At 40.0% G+C, this 20,329-nt stretch overlaps 1 long non-coding RNA gene across 1 annotated transcript; it reads left to right on the top strand.

Annotated features, from left to right (window-relative positions):
* The first annotated feature begins 842 nt into the window (after positions 1-842).
* Positions 843-17,725, top strand: LOC142160296 (uncharacterized). Its single transcript, XR_012693145.1, has 3 exons — positions 843-929; positions 2,019-2,101; positions 17,047-17,725. It is a non-coding gene; the product is annotated as an uncharacterized LOC142160296 (long non-coding RNA).
* Positions 17,726-20,329: the final 2,604 nt, after the last annotated feature.

Genomic DNA, 20,329 nt, shown 5'->3' with positions numbered 1-20,329 from the left:
TAGAAAACAATTCTTTCTGCGAAGGGGAAACGGCTTTGAGCAGGGGCGGGCTCGCCTGGGGGGCAGGGGCACATATGGCCCCCGGGCTGGACAGAAGAATAGTATTTTGGGCCGCATGGTGGTCCAGCTTGTAGTACAATATCCTGTGAATGGATGATGCCCCCGCAATGAGTACTACGCGATGTGACAGCCCCTGCACAGACCACAAAGCCTGTCTCCATCGCATCTCGGTAACAGCCAGGGTTGCCAACTCTGAAATGAAAAAGAAGCAACCGCTAAGTGAAAAACAAGCCCAAAACAAGTCCTAAAAAAAAGGCCAAAATTTTATTATTTTTTTATTTATGATACAAATATCAAGATAATATTAATAGTAATGGGATCTGCAGCAGTTTCTGCAGTTACAGTGACAAAAGATGAAGATTCAGGAGTTATAGCTGCACTTTATGGGTTTGTTTTCTCTGTATACTACAATATATCCCTAGCTTTACACTATAATTACACACATGTTCTGTCTGGTCGCATATATACTCTCCATATCTACTGCATGCAACACAGACAGGCTCCCCCAAGATGAGCCAACGCTGTAGTTTACCTAACAACACCTGAGGTCACGCCCACGTAAGAGACCAGCAGCGTCCTTACACTGACTAAAGCGTTATTTTACACAAGGCAATAAAGTTTTTTGAAAAAAAAATAAAAAATTATGTGAAGCCCAAAAACCCGCACCAGAAAAACCCCGCAACTCTAAAAAAAACCAAGCCCAATTCCGCTTGTTATAAGCGGAATTGGCAACTATGGTAACAGCTTCAGATCACAGTATCATGTGACCGCAGTTGTCACATGGTACACAGTGTAGGCGGGGCTGATGGAGTTCTGTGCAGGAGCTGCAGCATTTCTGTCTATTCCTGGAGTCACTCATGTAGAAAAAGGTAAAAGGAAGGAGTACTGTGATGGGGGAGCTAGCGTGTGTGAAGGAGGGGGGGAGTGGTGGGCATGTGCGATTGAAGCTGCAGGGTATAGGGGGACATGTGTGGCTAAAGGTGCTGGGGGGAGGCATGTGTGACTAATGGTGCTGGGGGCAGAGGGAGGGCATGTGTGACTAAAGGTGCTGGGGGCAGAGGGGGGGCATGTGTGACTAAAGGTGCTGGGGCAGAGGGGGGGCATGTGTGACTAAAAGTGCTGGGGCAGAGGGGGGGCATGTGTGACTAAAGGTGCTGGGGGAAGAGGGGGGCATGTACGACTAAAGGTGCTGGGGGCAGAGGGGGGCATGTGTGACTAAAGGTGCTGGGGGCAGAGGGGGGGGGTGTGTGACTAAAGGTGCTGGGGCAGAGGGGGGCATGTGGGACTAAAGGTGCTGGGGGAAGAGAGGGGCATGTGTGACTAAGGGTGCTGGGGGCAGAGAGGGGGGCATGTGTGACTAAAGGTGCTGGGGGGCAGAGAGGGGGGGCATGTGTGGCTTAATGTGCTGGGGGCTGAGGGGAGGCATGTGTGACTAAAGGTTCTGGGGGCAGAGGGGGGGGGCATGTGTGACTAAAGGTGCTGGGGCAGAGGGGGGGGGCATGTGTGACTAAAGGTGCTGGGGGCAAAGGGGGTCATGTGTGACTAAAGGTGCTGTGGGCAGAGGGAGGGCATGTGTGACTAAAGGTGCTGGGGGCAGAGGGGGGGCATGTGTGGCTAAAGGTGCTGGGGAAGAGGGGGGCATGTGTGACTAAAGGTGCTCGGGGCAGAGGGGGGGCATGTGTGGCTAAATGTGCTAGCGGCAGGGGGGAGGCATGTGTGGCTAAAGGTGCTGGGGCAGAGAGGGCACATGTGTGGCTAAAGGTGCTGGGCAGATGTGGGGTGTGACTAAAGCATGTGGGCAGAAGGGAGAGAGATGTGTGACTAAAGCATGTGGGCATAAAGGGGGGACATAATTATAAAACGTAGGTTATATATTTATTTAATGCCGGGGATTGTTGTTTTCTAAGTTTTGTAAATTTTATCTACCCTTTTTTTTTTTATTTCTTTTTACCAAATAGGGCCTCCAATATTCCAGGATCCAGACTAGCAGCAACTGAACTAAAGTAACCAGCAGCCACAAGTGGTGACAGTGACAAGACAGGTACGAGAGAGCAGCACAGTCTGCCAACTGTCCTGAATCTGGTGGGACAGAATTTGGGTGATTGTTTCGCTTAGGACAGTTGGGAGGTATGTCCCGCTTTACCGTGTACTGCTTGTGAAGGAAGAACTGTGTGCACCTAACAGTATTACACACAGTATTGTCTGTGTATTTGTTCTTCAATGATAACCATGTTACATCATAGGGGGTTACCCTGTCTAAAGTGCCCAGGCCCCCCAGAGCCTTAATCCAGCTCTGGGCCTGGGCATAAAAATATATATATATGGATTAAGCAACACTAAAATAGCCTCTTTTTATATAGATAAATATATATTGTACCAAAAAAATATCAATATATATTGTACCAAATATATATATTGTAAGGATGGGCCGCTACTTGTGGGCCAGTGCTGTGTGCTTGCCCCACGGGCTAAAGTCTGCCAGCCCTCCCCTGTCTTTGAGTGACTTTGCACAGTAAAGAACGCCCATACAAATACACCCTATCTACCATAATATCTCTATTTAATAACCTCAGCTAAATTAAATTTTTCTTTTGCCCTGCTGGGCCTACCCCATACTTTGCACAGATAACCGGGCTAAGTGATACATACTCCGCCTAATGTTATGTAAAAAAAATTAACATTTCAGGCTCTTCCGTGTAAAGAAAAGGTCGTTTTAGAATATGAGTATATTTTTCCTCTTAACTATTATGTTTCTTAATAAGAGGTTATCTAATTTATATAATAAAAATACATGTTCTCTGAATATTCATGAAACAAAGTTTCCAGTTCTGTAACTGTACATGTGTGTTTTCATACAGCTATATATACATAATTTACATCTACAAAGCACATATAAAATGTACAGGTAAAACTACGATTCCTCTCTCTCTCTACTGTCCAGCTCTTTCCCCCTTCTCCTACCAGACGAGGTAATAAAGACGTAATTCGCAACATAATGGGCTAGGTAACAAGAATAACATTGCAAAGGCAGTTCCCACCCAGTGAAAAATGTAAAGCCAGTCACACTCCCTGTGTAATGGGTTTAAAAATATACACTCTTTGCTATGGGTCCTGCCAGGTGGAAAAAGCTTGGCGTCAGAAGATTTTTTTTTCTCCTCAGTGGAGAGTTGCAGTGTCTGAGCACAGTGTCTGGCCCTGGTGTACCTTGATGGGTGGCTGCTGTAATAACGGGAACGATTCCAGCTTACATCCTTATATTCTAGACTTGTTTAAAACTACTTTAGTGCAGTTACTTGTACATCTATTTATAGATAAATGTTTGCTATACATACTAATAGTATTATTATTATTGTTGATTTGTAAGGCCACATTGCTCTGCAACGCCAGACATAGGGAAAGCACAGCATGTAAAACATAGATATATACAAGGTAGGTAAAATAAATGCTGATGGGAAAACAAAGAGGAGGGCACTGCTCATGAGAGAGCTTACATTCTATAGGGAAAAGGGCACAGCTGAGGAAAGAGAAGTATGGCTCAGAGAGAATGGGACTGTTGTGAGTGTGTACTAATATGATCATGCAAGGTAGGGAATCCCATTGGTGGAGAGTGGCACTGGAGACATCTTGTAGAAGGGGTGGTTATTGGAGACAAAGTGAATTGCTAATCACAGATAGATTATAGAGTGAAAGCATTTTAAGATGTATGAAGGAAGGAGTTGTTGAGAGCTTTGTACAGCCATGGCCAAAAGTTTTGAGAATGACACAAATATTATTTTTCACAAAGAGTTATCAGATGAATTGCAATTAATTTCAAAGTCCCTCTTTGTCATGACAATGAATTTTATCTCAATAACAACATTTCCACTGCATTTCAGCCCTGCCATAAAGGATCAGCTGACATCAGGTCAGTGATTCTCTCGTTAACACAGGTGAGAGTGTTGACGAGAACAAGGCTGGAGATCACTCTGTCATGCTGATTGAGTTAGAATAACAGACTGGAAGCTTTAAAAGGAGGGTGGTGCTTGAAATCATTGTTCTTCCTCTGTTAACCATGGTTATCTGCAAGGAAACACATGCAGTCGTCATTTCTTTGCACAAAAAGGGCTTCACAAGCAAGGATATTGCTGCTAGTAAGATTGCACCTAAATCAACCATTTATCAGCTCATCAAGAACTTCAAGAAGAGAGGTTCAATAGTTGTGAAGAAGGTTTCTGGGTGCCCAAGCAAGCGCCAGGACTGTCTCATATAGTTGATTCAGCTGCGGGATTGGGGCACCACCAGTGCAGAGCTTGCCCAGGAATGGCAGCAGGCAGGTGTGAGTGCATCTGCACGCACAGTGAGGTGAAGACTTTTGGAGGATGGCCTGGTGTTAAGAAGGCCAGCAAAGAAGCCACTTCTCTCCAGGAAAGACATCAGGTACAGACTGATATTCTTCAAAAGGTACAAGGATTGGACTGCTGAAGACTGGAGTAAAGTCATTTTCTCTGATGAATCCCCTTTCAGAATGTTTGGGGCATCTGGAAAAACGCTTGTCCGGAGAAGAAAAGATGAGCGCTACTATCAGTCTTGTGTCATGCCAACAGTAAAGCATCCTGAGACCTTTCACGTGTGGGGTTGTTTCTCAGCCAAGGGAGTGGGCTCAGTCACAATTTTGCCTACGAACATAGCCATGAATAAAGAATGGTACCAAAACATCCTCCAAGAGCAACTTCTCCCAACCATCCAAGAACAGATTGGTGACAAACAATGCCTTTTCCAACATGATGGAGCACCTTTGCCATAAGTCAAAAGTGATAACTAAGTTGCTCAGGGATCAAAACATTGACATTTTGGATGGCCAGGAAACTCCCCAGACATTTATCTCGTTGAGAACTGGTGGTCAATCCTGAAGAAAAAAAATTCTGACGAACTCCAAGCATTGATTAGGCAGGAATTGGCGGCCATCAGTCAGTATGTGGCCCAGAAGTTGAATGACAGTATGCCAGGGCGAATTGCAGAGGTGTTCAAAAAGAAGGGTCACCACTGCAAATTTTTACTCTTTGCATAAACTTAATGCAATTGTCAATAAAAACCTTTGACACTTATGAAATGCTTGTAATTTTACTTCAGTATACCAGAGCAACATCTGACAAAAAGGTCTAAAAACACTGAAACAGCAAACTTTGTGAAAACCAATACTTGGGTCATTTTCAAAATTTTTGGCCATGACTGTAGGTTAGAGTAAGTTGAATTGGATTCTGGAAATAAGGGGAGCCAGTGTAGGGGATTGCAGAGATGTTTGGCAGATGTAAAGCTTTGAGACAGGATGTCAGATTTAAGTGGGTATAGATGCATATAGCGAATGCCAGATCGGAGGAGGTTACAGTAGTTAAGGTTGGAGATGATGGGAAAATAATTAAGAATTTTGTTTGCATCTTGTGTAAGAAAGGGTGTATTCTAGTAATATTTCAAAGGTAGAGGTGACAGGTCTGTGAGTGAGACTGGATGTGGCTTGGAAGACTAAGGAAATGTTGTTGATGATAAGTGATATTTAAGGGGAGGTAGTGATTGGGATGAGGAAAGATACAGAGTTCTGTTTTGGACATGCTGACCTTTAGGTAACAATATGAAAATCCATCTTGAGATAAGGGACAGTTGGTAATACAAGATTGTAGAGAAGGAGACAAGTCAGGGGAAGAGAGGCACAGTTCTTTCCTGGATCATAGGTCTTTCCTGGATCATTGTTTACCTATCCAACTGCTCTGCAGGTGTCACTGTGTGTATGTGGATTTGGGGACAGATGTATAGCATGAGGAAAAGATAGGAGCTTGATGTCAGAGAACAGGAACAAAATGAGCATGGTGGAGAGATTTTGATGAATGTGGATTAGCTGGAGTGGGTACTTAGGGAGTGGGGAGGAACAATTGATACAGAGAGTGCAGTGTAACGGAGGAGGTGGAGGCTCCTTTGTTGCACCTCTGGCTGGTGTAATAGAAAGGCATCCTCCTCTGCTTAGGCGCATGATCCATGACACTGTGGGTTGGGCTCAGTGTGTCCAGCAGCCAAACAGAGATGTCAACAGCAATGACAGTTGAGCTCAGTGGTTCCAGCAGCTGAGTACAAATAGTAGACCACTAGATCCTTGTTTTTGGTGTGATTACAATCATCAGAGCTACTGTGTCAATTACCACAGTCTTCCACACATTTTAGACACTTTATATTTGAGAGGATAACATTATGTGAGAGCTAAGATATAGAGCTAAACAAATGTACAGCTATCTCTAACTGCCGTCCACACACAAACAATCATTACTGATGACACTAATACCTTTTGCTTTTCAAGTAATTTCAAGGCAGATACAATATATTTTAATCAGTGGTATAGAATAGGGGTTACAGTTATGACCAGCAAAGGGAATTTTTGCCAGAGCACTGACACTCATTTGCACCAGGTCCAATAGTATACATACTATTATTATTATTATTATTATTATTATTATTATTATTATTTTGTAAAATGCCACATTGCTCTGCAATGTTAGACATAGGGGAAAGCACAACATACAATACATAGAGATATACAAGGAAGGTAAAATAAATGCAGCTGTAAAACAAAGAGCAGGGCACTACTCATGAGAGAGTTTACATTCTATAGGGAAAAGGGCACAGCTGAGGAAAGAGGAGCTAGTATGGCTCAGAGAGAATGGGACTATTGTGAGTGTGTACTAATATGATCAGGCATGGTAGGGAATCCCATTAGTGGATAGTGGTACTGGAGACATCTTGTAGAAGGGGTGGTTATCGGAGACAAGGTGAATTTGCAATTATGACCAGTCATAGGATCCAAAGGGAATTTGTGCCAGAGCACTGACACTTATTTGCACCAGGTCCAATTATGACCAGTGATTCCACAAGCCTTCAGCCAACGTAGATAATTTAAGCACATAGCTTCTTTATGTCTTTTAGACAATGGTGACTGGGTCTCTTAGTGTGAGCTGATGTCAGATGCACAGGAGGAACTTTCAGGAGGTGAGCCATGGAAGACATGGAAGAAGCATACCTGTTATTGGAGACAAGTACTGATTAGTTGTTTCTGTTGTCCAAGGAATTTGATTAAGACCCCTTGTGGTGCATGGGGCAGGAAATTCCACCAAAAAATATATGAATGTACTGCTCAGTCAGCATGGATGCAGGTAAGTCAGAGCCGATCACTGCTAAGATTTAGCCAAGGCAGAAAATCGACCAACTGACCATTTTCTCCCGGCCATAATTAGTTGGTGCAAGGCAGGGAGGTAAGGGAACAACCTGCACTCATAGAGAAGGATAGTGGACTCCGGTTTCCTCCCACACTCCAAAAACATACTAGTAGGCTAATTGACTGCTATTAAAATAACCTGTGTGAGTGAGGTCTCTGTACAGCACTGCGGAATTAGTGACGCTATATAAATAGCCAATGATGATGACTTCATCAGAAGGTGTACCTATAGGAAATGAAAGCGATACAGCACCTTCTGTAGCACAAAGTAAACAGTAGCAGAGGTGCAGGAAAAAAGAGCGGTATAAAAATTGTTTGGTTATATATACAGAAGCTGATGAGGAGCTGTTACATTAAAACATCTGGTTTACCAGCTGTCTTTATTTATTACCATTTATTCTCTTTGCAGAGAATATTTAAGAATTCACTGTCCCATTAAAACTTGCAGTCTAAATTCTCACAAACACACATAAAGGTCCATTTTGTCAGCAGCCAGTTGACCTATCATTGTTTTTGTACTGAGGGAGGAAACACACACAGACATAAGACTTTTCTATAGTCTTCAAACCTGCAAGCGTTCTCTGAAAAACCACCTCTTCAGACAAGTTTATGATATTCCTCAACCACTATCTTAATCTCCCTAGGTAACCCTATTTCCACCCTCTAATCAGTTAACACAAGACAACAACCCTCTGACCAACATTGCTGTGTGACTGATCCCACAGCCCACTCAATACATTTTACCTTTGCATTCTAGCTGGACCAATGTGCAATATGATGTATCACTTAACCTTGTGTATCAAACTTCCATTGTCCTATAGATTGTAAGCTTGTGAGCAGGGCCTTCTTACCTCTCTGTCTGTATGTATTACCCAGTATTGTTTTATTGCTGTTTGCTCCAAATTGTAAAGCGCTACGGAATTTGCTGGCGCTATATAAATAAATGTTGATAATGATGATGATGATGACGACATGCAGAGAACATAAAAACTCAGCGCAGGTAGGGCCCTGGACAGAAACGCATCCATGGCCCCAACATTGTGAGCAGGGGAGGGATGGCAAATTTTAGCCCGGGGGACAAGACTCGATTCAACAGCCTATGAGGTACATTTTAAAGGAAAAAAATTGCAGGTGGCCCAGTGACCCAGCCCAAAGTAGCCCACTATGGGACAGGCCAAGGGGGGAGATACCCCCCTACCCCTCAGCCCAGCCAGCCCCTGATTGTGAGGTAACAATGCTAACCATTGTACCACTGCACCTAAACACCCTGCTATATATGTTTCGAAAACTTCAATCAAATGTTATTTTGTCACCTGGTCAAGCCAAATTACTATCAACTAAACTGCAGGAATAAGTGTCAGGGAGGTATAAGCAAGAGGTAGCATAGATTTAAGGCAAAGAAGCAGGGTTCAGTGGTTAATAAGCCCCAGTGATTGCTAATGTTAATACACCTATTGACTTAAATTAGCTTTTTCCATTAGTAAGCTCATTGTCAGTTGTAGAAGCATGGCTGACTGCTGGCAGTAAATCTATCAAGCAGTTGTGAAATTGTTCCTTATGGGGTTTGGGAAAAGCAACTAATTAAACTGTAATGGCAGAAGAATGTGTCAAGCCTGCTGTTCCTTTCAGCGTCCTAAAGGAGGTGACCCCTTGCAACACCTAACCTCATGGCTTTCATCTATTCACAATTGTCGGAAAAAGAGAGGCGAATATCTATTGTCATTATCATTGGCTAATGCATACATATGTACAGTATAAAGTCCCATCAAAACGCATGCGGGAAAAAAAATTTGATAAAATAAATTAGCAACTCCTTTTTTAACATTATGTTCTTAATGTGTACTGTACAAAGCATGCATTTTTATTTTCTCTCTTACTTGCATACAAATTTTCTTTGCTATCTTGTGAGACACAAACATGTAGGACCTGAGTCATGAAGGATACTAAGGCAAAAAAAGAAGTAAATGTTCTCCGGAACAAACCATGTTACAATACAAGGGGCGCATATTGCACACAAGTTAAATACTGGCTGTTTTTTCTTGTAGCACAGAAATAAGTGATAGCTTTATTTTTACACTGAAATGTAAAGTTAATCTAGGACATGCCCTACCCCAACTATAAATCTGTTCCTACATTTTAAATTTACCTCCCCCTCCAATGCAACATGGTTTTGCCTAGGTGCACAGTTACTCCATTTATTGCTCTGCTTAATGACTCAGACCCATAGTCTTTAATACAAAGATGATGCTGTGAGAGTCATCTATCAGTCGGCATTTACAGCTGCCCTGTAGCTGGTGCAAGTAACATGGCTAAAAAAAACGTACTTTAAATTGGCTGCATCTGTGTTGGAATGCCCTATGCGCACGCCCTTACTGTACATTGCTTGCGCATTGCGTTGCATGCAATTGTGAGTATTGGCGGAAAGTCAAAGCATGTGCAGAGCTATTTCATGCAAGATACGGCATGCAAACGGACTTGCGTTCACCATTAGGATAATGTTTTGTTTGTAGGCCTGTCAGGCTCTAATACCTGTAAATTCTTTCTAAATTTCCTCCACTAGTTTACAAACCAATCTGACATACCTTCGGCATTTAAAAAAAAATACATTGCTAAGTACAGTGTTTTTTTTGGGAATTGAAACTGAAAACACCACCATGAGCTACCTCAGGACAAGATTAACAATTTAAAACATTTAATTTATCATGGGTTATGTGCTAAAATAAACTTAAAACATTTCCAATCTTTGCTGGGTTATTTAAATTTTGCATCATGAGTAATGGCAGTGGGCAGGGTATTTTCTAGGAGTTCAGCGACTTTTTTTCAGGAATAAAACCCCACCACCAATAACGGCTTTCAATTATTTACTGTTGCAATCTTTCTAGGAATATATGCCACCTTTGGCAAAGTCACTGGAATGTGTGTTATTGTCCACAATCTTGGATTGAAGCCAGGAGAGGGCTGGCAAATTTTAACCTGGGGGCGAGACTCAGCTCAGCAGCCCATTAGGAACATTTTAAAGGAAAAAAATGCAGGTAGCCCAGTGACCCAGCCCAAGGTAGCCCACTATAGGACCAGCCTGGGGTGTGGTTGGCCCCCTACCCAGCCAGCCAGTCCTGATTAAGGCAAGATTAACTAAAATGTTTTACTACTGCAATTTTTCCTGTTATGATCAGTTTAGAAATATGTGATAATCAGCTGACGAAATAATTATTTTTAATTGTGACAATGGAGTAGAGAATCTTTACAACATATTATTTGGTTATTTGACTATTTGGATCAAGATCAAGTACATTCCAATAATGTCAAACATTATTTAATGTCAATTCTGTAATGTGGCAAGACAAATGGACTATCATGGACCCAGAATCAGCTGCCTACCCCACTTGTGGGACCTAGTCTGGTTAACTGAGAAGATTGTAATAAATCTGTAAATCAACAATCTGTAGCCAAAATAACTTTGTCATCTTGGGCTTAATTAATCTTTGAACACTAGGGGCTAGATTTGCTTGAAAAAGTCTGCTTTGACAGACGAAACGCGTCGCAAGGTTTTGCTGGCTCTACGGAGTAATTATACTCTTTCTCTCTGGCCTCATTTATTGTGAAGACCTTTGTTACATTGTCTCCAGAGGTGTTCTTTACAGTTATAAGCTTCTTCAAGGAACCTTCCACCCAAGTCTGTGGTTGTCCGGACGGATTCACTGGTGCGCACCAATATTCAAGTTTGCTTTGGACCGCCTAGCCGCTCAGACGGCGGACTTACATTTCTATCTGGACTATCGAGGCGGGTAAGCTTGAGTCTCCTTTATTTATGGCTGGATTCATTCCATTTTGGCTACATTAAGATATGCAAGACGGATACATTCTCTATACTTGCAATTTACCGCTGCCATATGAATGCGATATAACCAATACCAAAGAGGTGCATAATTAATCACCTCCATCGCCTTATTCAGTATGTGGCAAGTTGTCATTTGAAGCTGTGTTGTGATTTGACATTACGGAGCCGTGTATACATCTTTTGTCCAACATTTTTATCTAATTGTTCTAGGACATTTTTTGGAAACATTGGAAGTTCTGTGGAATTAAAACACTTTTTCTGGGTTTTTTTCTAAAGGGTCATTGAGCCTGTGCACTGGATCATGTGTTATATTGGTACATGTATTAAATTGTTTTAACTCTCTGTATACCTAGTAAATATCAGTTTATATCCATTACTGTTTTGGTCTTATTATCATACTGTATTTCTCTATATTAAGGACATCTTATGCGCAATCTGTTTATCTGTTTCTATATCTATTTAGAGGATTTGCACTTCCTCTGTTTGATTTGCTGCACTTGATGTCCTATCTATATTCATCTGTTTGTTTATTGCCTATTAGCGCCGGAGACCTTTTAGTATTTTGTAGATTTACTAAGCTGCGGGTTGGAAAAAGGGGGGATGTTTCCTATAGCAACCAATCAGATTCTAGCTGTCATTTTGTAGAAAGCACTAAATAAATGATAACTTGAATCTGATTGGTTGCTATAGGCAACATCCCCACTTTTTCAAACCCGCAGCTTAGTAAATCTAGCCCAATGCGTTTAAAGAAACTGCACGTAACTTGCATGCCTGTACGCCCGTATAGAAGTTAGGATTTTAATGAAAACTAAATGAGTAGCAAAGATTGCCGTGACCCTTTTAAAAAGCCTAGTGGAGCTGAGTTTCGAAAACATAGGAACATAAACATAGGTGGATGAGGTGGCTGAAGGAAGCCAGATTTTAAATTAAGGATTAGCTAGTTTTTGGCTACTGCATATTACTCTGACGTAGAAGGTGAGGGGGTGCTACTAGCGTATTAGCCTAAGGCGGCCTGAACCCATAATCAGCACATGTGCATGTAATGGCATTCACTGGCGTAAGTCCCATTCTGGCACATGCGCATATTCAGCATGCAAATGTACTCGAGTTTGCAGATGAATCAGGCCCCTATTGTTCCACCTTGGACCACGTTGTGTAATTTCAAATTGGTACATACTGTCCTAGGAGAAACAGATACATACTTGCTGTTCACATGTTGAGTATCCTTAAGCAGCAATTAAGAAATGCATAATAAATATGTCTTCTTTTCTTAGGTTAGATGACTTAGATGATGCTACCAAAGTAAAAACTGTAAAACAAGTTATAGAACGTTTAGGTTGCATTTTTATTCAAGAATTCATGAGCAAGGGTGGGCTCAGATACAAAGCACTCGGGCCCTGGCCTGCCTGTGTAGTGTGAGCAGCTACTAACCTAATTTGGCCCCACTCCCCTAGGGCCCCAAGAATAGCTGTATCGGGGCCCAAAATTTTTCGTGGTGGCCCTGTTCATGAAGGTGGTAGTTGACTTTCCAGATCTCAATTGGCAATCAAGCATCAATTTTAGGTCTATATGCAGCAGTGATGCAGGGAATCAGGTTCACTCATTCATATATTGGGCAACACTGAGAGCAGAACAGGATCTAGGACCTTCTGTTAAGAACTGCAGACATCATCATCATTGGATGGTAAAAACTTTTGCCAGAGCTTAGTTTAGCCAATTAAAGTTTGGATGCACCTGGCTTTTATTTTAGTGAATTTGAAATCACTTAGGCAGTATGACAACTATATATTTATTTCACAATCTTAAAAAGATCTTGGCTTGGGTTGGAAGTAGTGTTGGCAGGAGAGCATGGGAGGACTCTGAAATTGTAACAGCGAAAGTCCATTTTTTATTTGAAGTAGGTGGAGATGGTTGACAGTGCATCTGCTCTCAGTGTCTGCACTCATCCCCATTACCCTTTGTGTGTGTGTGTTCTACCAATGGGACAGATAAGGAAAATAGATCTTCACCAAAGCATGAAAAAATTGTTATAATGTTTCCTTATTGGTGTTTTAATGGGCAAAAACTGGCTAACCACTGGCATTTAAATGCAAAGCCTGAGTAGTATTTTTAAAGCATGCAAATGCATGTAAAAATAAAACCCATTCTATTTCCTGTAGATTGTAAGCAGGACTATTTTAAATCTTTCTTAATACCCAATATTGTGTTATATGATTATAAATAAAACTGTATGCCAATACATTTATGTTCATACTTTTAATGCCTGTCACCACACTGCAAAAACTTTATTAAACTCTGTAGAAGAGTATTTTATACATACTTACTATGCTTTAAAACAAGTAGATTAATCAGTGTTCTGCTATATTTTTTCCAGTCATCCCAATGGATCCATTCATTTCAGTGGAGTTGTGTGCTTCGTGTAAACACTTCTATGAAATAAATAAACCATTGGTAATGAATGGACCATTGACATGAAAGACACGAAAGACATGAAAGACACTCACCAACATTGTTAATTTGTTTTTTTCCTCACATCAATAGCTATTAAATAGATTTTCAATTAATCTCCATCGATGTCTGATCAAACCAGTGATCTCATTGAACTTCCTTATTGCAAGCCAATCACATTGTGACTAGCATGGGACTAAGGGAATCCAGGGCAATTCAGTTCACAGTCACTCCTGCTGCATTGCTTCAATTGGAAAAATATGCGCCTTCCCCTTTTTTTTTCACCATTCCTGTGAACTATGGGGATTTTAACATGGATTACAAGGAAGTAGAAATATGTGGATTGCTAGAAGAATTGCTGTTGGTTACAAATAAACAAAATTTCCCACAGATTACAAAAAGGTCCCTTGGACTACAAATTAAGGACATTTTTCAATGGATTACATAGAGCGTTCCCCTGTCTTACAATTTTGCTGTGTTTTACAGGACAATTTATCCTTGGATTATAAGAATACTTGTTTTTATTAATACAATGTTGCATCATTTCAATTAAAGTTTATTTAACAATCATGTTTGTATTTTATTTGCATTTTGTTAATATTGTATGATGGGACAAGATCTATGAACAGTTTCCCTTTATACTGGGACCACTAAGGTGGTGATCCCAATATTCCTCATTACTCCAGTACACATAGCCCAGGGGTACCATAAAAAGCCTCTGGTTGCCTTGGAGGTAGGGGGCCCTTTGTTTAGTGCTCCCTCCCATAGAGGCTACAGCATGGGCTGGTTCAGTTGTGACTGAGTCTCCATGTTATTATTTAATGTAGAGAGATTCTCTCATGCATTTCAGTGGTTTGTCAACATGTAGCGAACATGCTGGTAACCTCGTTTAAATTATTTGGCCTTTGAATTAAAGCTCCATGCCACTTACATTCCAGATGCATTCGCAAACACATGTGAACACATCCAGCACATATGAATCGCATGTGGGTATACCAGTGGGTAACAGGCCTAATGGCCAAATGGTAAACAGCTATGTGTAAGTAAATCTAAATATTTATTTATACGTAGCTCTCTACTATTTGTTATACCAAATGGTTATACCAAATTGTCATACCAAAATATTTTTCTTACCTCAAACTTTTTTATATGCATACATTCGTTATCAACACCTCTGGTTGGTTAAAACTGTAACTGTAATAATATTAAGATAGTTTGTCTTTCATATAAAACAAAACTTATTATACAAAACAAATGGCAGAAGTATAAAAACTCACAAACATTTTAATTGTTCCAGTTATGTTGATATTCAGAAGTCAAAAATAATGTAAATATTGCAAAATGTATCCATGCACAATAGGATAATGTTAAAAGAGGGTATATTATGATTTCCTAGGGGACCTGGTACTGGTATAAGGTTGAGTTCTGTTTAAGTTTTGTTTGATTTAGTCTTCATAGAAATGCAGTCTATCACTATGACAAGTCCGAATCATATCCTCAGAGATACATTGTGATTCCGTTTTGCCGCGGTTTGCTAATGAATTGATAGGTTGCATTCTCATGAATATTGATTGATGCCTCAAAATGGAACGCATGTCCCATTTATGTCACTTTTTCATAGCAAATTTTCTAGGTTGAGTTCTCATGAATTCTCAAGCCCAAAATGTAATAAGGATTATAAATCTTAGAATTAATGTTAATGTAATTGACTTATGTAATGGGGAGATCCCATGATTAAGACATCACTGCTTTATATTGTGTGTTTACTGACTTCACATCCAGATGATTAATGCAGATATTTCCATGTTTCCATTACAATCTAATCAGTGTCTTCCTACTAAAAGTTCAATAGACCATGCACAGGTCAGTAGCATGCTGATATCATGTACCATCGTGCGACAACTGGTACCTGGTACATCTAAATAACTGGTACACTGGCCTATATATAATTAATCAAATAAATCATTGCTTCAAATATCCAGCAATAAGATTAAAACGATTACAGAAATCAAAAGGGAGGATCCCATGTCTGCTAGAGACATTGAGCTTAAGATGAAAAAAAACAAATAAATTGGTGGTAATACCCAACCCTGTTGACCATTATAGTGTGCAGTGCAAGTCAGAGCTGACCAGTATTAATATCTTTTACTTATATAGCGCCGACATAGAACACAGTGCTGTACTTTGAGGGGATCGTGATACAAACAAATTACATACATTAACATGAAACCGAAGGTAAAGGTGATACTGCCTAAATGAGCTTACAATCTAAGAGGTGGGGGGAAACACTTGATAGCTGCTAGTAGAAATACATATTCATGGCTACAGTATGTGTGCAGCATACAAGAATATACAATATTTGTCCTGCTTGCAAACAAAATTTGTAATTGCAAGTATTGAAGATGTACATGATTTGCTGGCAAGTTTCTTTGTCTATTAATGTAAATTGTCTTTCTATCTCTATGCTTTATGGCTGTGGCACAGCAGCTGTGTTTAGTTCATATGTCTTTACCAATCAGATTATTTAGCTTTCCTTATACTGTAGCTTTGTTGTAGAGTGTATTAAAGTTTAATTTCATTCGTATTTGATGACAAATACTGTATACAACAAAAAGGGACTGCTATGGATTTGAATGTAGCTCTAGTGTAGGCAAATCTGTTTATGTTTGGATTTAAGAAGAGTTTTTCTAGGCTGCGTAGACTTTTATGGAGAACATTGAAATCTGTTCTAGATTTGTAGATATTTACCTTTTGTGGCTTGGTTTTGAAGTTGACTTGTTGCCATTTTTAAAGTTATTCTTGACAACTGTCTGCTATTGCCTTTACACTGGAGCACCATAGGTCACAGGTACATTTTATTGATGTGCTTGGGACATATGATAATGAGATTTGTGATTTATACAAGAAACCCACAGATTGGGTCACTTATTTGTCAGTAGACAGCCTTAACCCTTATAGTCAACTTGTTACAGTGAAATACATTGCAGACAGTGAGAAGTTATTCGATGTGAGAACTGTAGAAATGGCAGAACATTTTGTATTTTGAGGATAAAATCTGGGAATTGGTTTGTAAATCAGTGGTATGGAGTAGAAAATTGAAACTGGAGAGACATTGCTCCTAATATGTGAGTTTGCAGACCAAGGAAAACTCTCACAAGCTTCAGAGCATTTAGTCCCAAAGCTAATTACCTACACTGTGCTAGTGACTGCCTGCTCTATTGCACTATGTGGATGAGTACTACTATAAAAGTTTGCTACTTGCTACATTTGTAGCAAACACAGATTATATGTTACTAAATGAATAACTTGTGATACTTTAGATAATATAATTATTATATTTTCTTATTTATGTTATTGTATCCTATTTATCTACTATATGTATCATTATATTTCAAATCTATTTTTGCATTCAAGTTTTACAATTAATGAGAGGTATGATGATTTTTCTTTTTCTTCAATTTTCAAGGACACCTGAGGAAATTACATTTCACACCAAGCTTCTTACTGAACCTGTGAAGTCAAGAAATAGAAGGAGGGCAGGCTGCAAAACTACAAGGCCCAGACACTGAAGGTGATTGCTAAGACTGGACAAGTTAAGAAAATGATGATCAGAACCAAAGACCAATTTTCTAGGATTATAAATAGCAGCCTAAAAAAATGAAGCTTTATAACCCCGCTTCCATATTAGTCTAGTTCCAAAGGGAAGGTTATTCCGGCACGTTAGAGATCCTTGACATTCTAATATAAGATCAACGATAAAAAGAGGCGATAATAGTGTACTCTGTGTAGCAAATATATCTCTCTTTATTAAATGATGTAAAGCACTTGCCCAATGTTGGTGATATATACGCTTTGGACAATATTACACTGATGTCCACTGGTGAATGTAAAATGTAGTAGAACTGGATTCACAGTATAGCTCGTTCGGTATCAATCCACTCTGTCATCCACGTTATTCCTCTTCAATCAGTTACTTGCCATCCAAGAGGGAGAAAAAACAGACACCCCAGCTTGTGTACACTGTGTGGCTTTATCTAGATTCCAGTTAATGTTGCACTCACCTGTGCTATAGAAAAATCAAGCTTTGGACATTCATTACTCCAATATCCGTCTGATTCAGCTTTTTATATACAGATATTTTATTAAAAAAAAGAGGTTCAATTTATTATTCAAAAAAGTTATATAACTATGTAATCAGGTATACAGCATATTATATGTAATCAAAGTATTTGGATTAAAGTAAAATAAAAATAAAGACAATAAAATAAAATACCTCTCCTCCACTCAACGGATGCAATGCGTTTCCCAGACTCAGGTAAGTACCTATCATTTTTCTTAACTGTCCTTTTACAAATCATAATCTCTTTTCAAAATCTCTCCAGAGGATGCAAAATATGGCTGCCAATTATACAGAAACAGGCGTAGGAGGGAGAGGATTTTACACAGAGCAGACGAAGCACAGAGGGCCGTTACAAAGCATCTGTGCTCACTACATTGTGTGACTGTAGCCAGGGGCAGGCTGGGCAGGGGGGCAGGGGGGCATATTGGGTTACCTTGGGCTGGGTCACTGGTCCATTTGCATTTTTTCTCTTTAAAGTGTTCCTAATAGGCTGCTGAGTCAAGTCTTGCCCCCTACAATTTGCCAACCCTCCCCTGACTGTCGCTGCCATGCTAGTCCATGACACTTTGCAGAATTATCAATCATTGATAATGATTTACGTTAAACAAAGACACCTCATTTTTTCATGGCATTGCTGGTTTAGTGCATTATTTTATTTATATCTTATTAATCTTTTTTTTCCTTTATCTTTAATGTGCTTCCTTCGGGAACTGTTCCCCCTGACCAATCTGGAAAGATTAGTATTAGAAATTAAACTTGTTAAAATCCATTGTGTTGGAATGCACTTAACAGTAGAATCTCAATACAGTGTTCTTTTCGATATTGCCCAGTTGAAATGGAACAATACTTTGTTGGTGTCCTTACACCAACTGTTTTTGAAATGGCAAAAACATTTTAGGGCTTGTACAGACAAGTAGTTAGTTGATGCCAAGTTCTAAATAGAATATTACTGGAACAAACTGCTCTGAAAATAGAGCTGTCATTTCGGAGCATTCATCCCAGTAACTGGACTCCTCTGCTGTTCACATATATATACCATTAAATTATGCCCGATTTTCTGGCATGTAAGTCTCAACCCTTTGAAAGAGCAACAAGCACAACAAAGGAGGTCTTTTCTCACCTTGTACTCCTACCTGTATCATGCTCACATTCATCAAGGCTCAGAATGCCCTTTTACATCTATTTATATATATTTATATCAGTAATAAAACTTAATTTTCAAGATTGACTCTGAGCTGGAAAACCTAACTTATTTGAGCCTTCTCCTTAGCATGCACAAGAAAAAGTCAGACGTGAAACCCGACAAGTTGCAGCTTCCGATTTCAATTCATTTGGGTTTCCATGTTTTCCCAGCCACGAACCAGGGATAAATTGAGTTTTTAAACTTCTCATTGTTATGGTGTACTGACAGGAAAATGGGAATTTGGCTTGTTTACATAAATCACAGACTCTTTCACCAAAGTTATGATATGTCCAAGCAATTTTGTTACTACCTTGTGCACTGTGTTAGTCTTTGTGTCTTTTGGCCTGTGCAGAAGGTCTGGCCTGTGCAGAAGGTCGAAAGTTCATTTACAAAGCATCCCGCTAACGCTAACAGTGGTGTTCCAGTTGTTGCAGTGTTTAAAAACATAAGTCTGGTCCATGTTAACATTCTAACCATCTAAATCAGGATTAATGCAAGAGCCCTAAGAGTGCATGGGCTTAAACTTGGGTGCTTTAGCAGTGATATACACAGTGACAGAGGGATGTATATGGAAGTGAGTGAGTATATCATCTTTAGAATCCATATGATCATTGTCAGTTTGCAGAGTCTAAATAAGTCTGGACCAAACTGAGGTTCAGCTAACTGTTTTGTATTAGCCAAAAGGGTGGGGGAAATCCATTTAGATGGTAATATCATTCAGCAGCAGGATGCTAACCATTAGTAAAATGTACTGACTAGTCAAAAGGAGCACAATGTTCACCCATCTCTAAGGCTGGATACACACTACAGTTTTCCAGCCAAGTATTGGGTCAATTAAACGATATATGACCATTCGGGCCGATACTGCATTAGCAAGTACACTCCAGCAATGAATGAGGTCATTCGCCCCAGTGATGAATGAGGATTTTTAGGGGAGAACTGCTTATATATATATGGGAACATTGTTATAATGTGATAGTATGCCCCCTTACCTCTTTACCCAGTATTGTTTATTACTGTGTTTGTCCCCAATTGTAAAGCGCTACGGAATTTGCTTGCGCTACATAAATAAATGATATTGATGATGATGATATATACAGTTAATATATGGTATACCATATCTATCTATCCATCTATCTATCTATCTATCTTATCAACTGTGCATATACACTATAAGGACAAAAGTATTCAGATGGTTGAACATTACACCAACAGGGACTGTAATGACATTGTATTCAAATACATATACTTTAATATGGAGTTGGTCCCCCTTTTGCAGTGAAGGCAGCTTCCACGCTTCTTGAAAGGCTTTCCACAAGATGTTGGAGTGTCTCAGTGGGAATTTGTGCCCATTCATTCTGTAGAGCATTTGTGAGGTCAGGCACTGATGTTGGGACAAGAAGGCCTGGCTCCCAATCTCCTTTCCAGTTCGTCCCAAAAGTGTTT

This window comes from Mixophyes fleayi, chromosome 6 (assembly GCF_038048845.1).
Source record: "Mixophyes fleayi isolate aMixFle1 chromosome 6, aMixFle1.hap1, whole genome shotgun sequence".
In the NCBI taxonomy this organism is placed as follows: domain Eukaryota; kingdom Metazoa; phylum Chordata; class Amphibia; order Anura; family Limnodynastidae; genus Mixophyes; species Mixophyes fleayi.
Note: the sequence above shows the minus strand (reverse complement) of the source record. Positions and strands in the feature narration are given on the sequence as shown.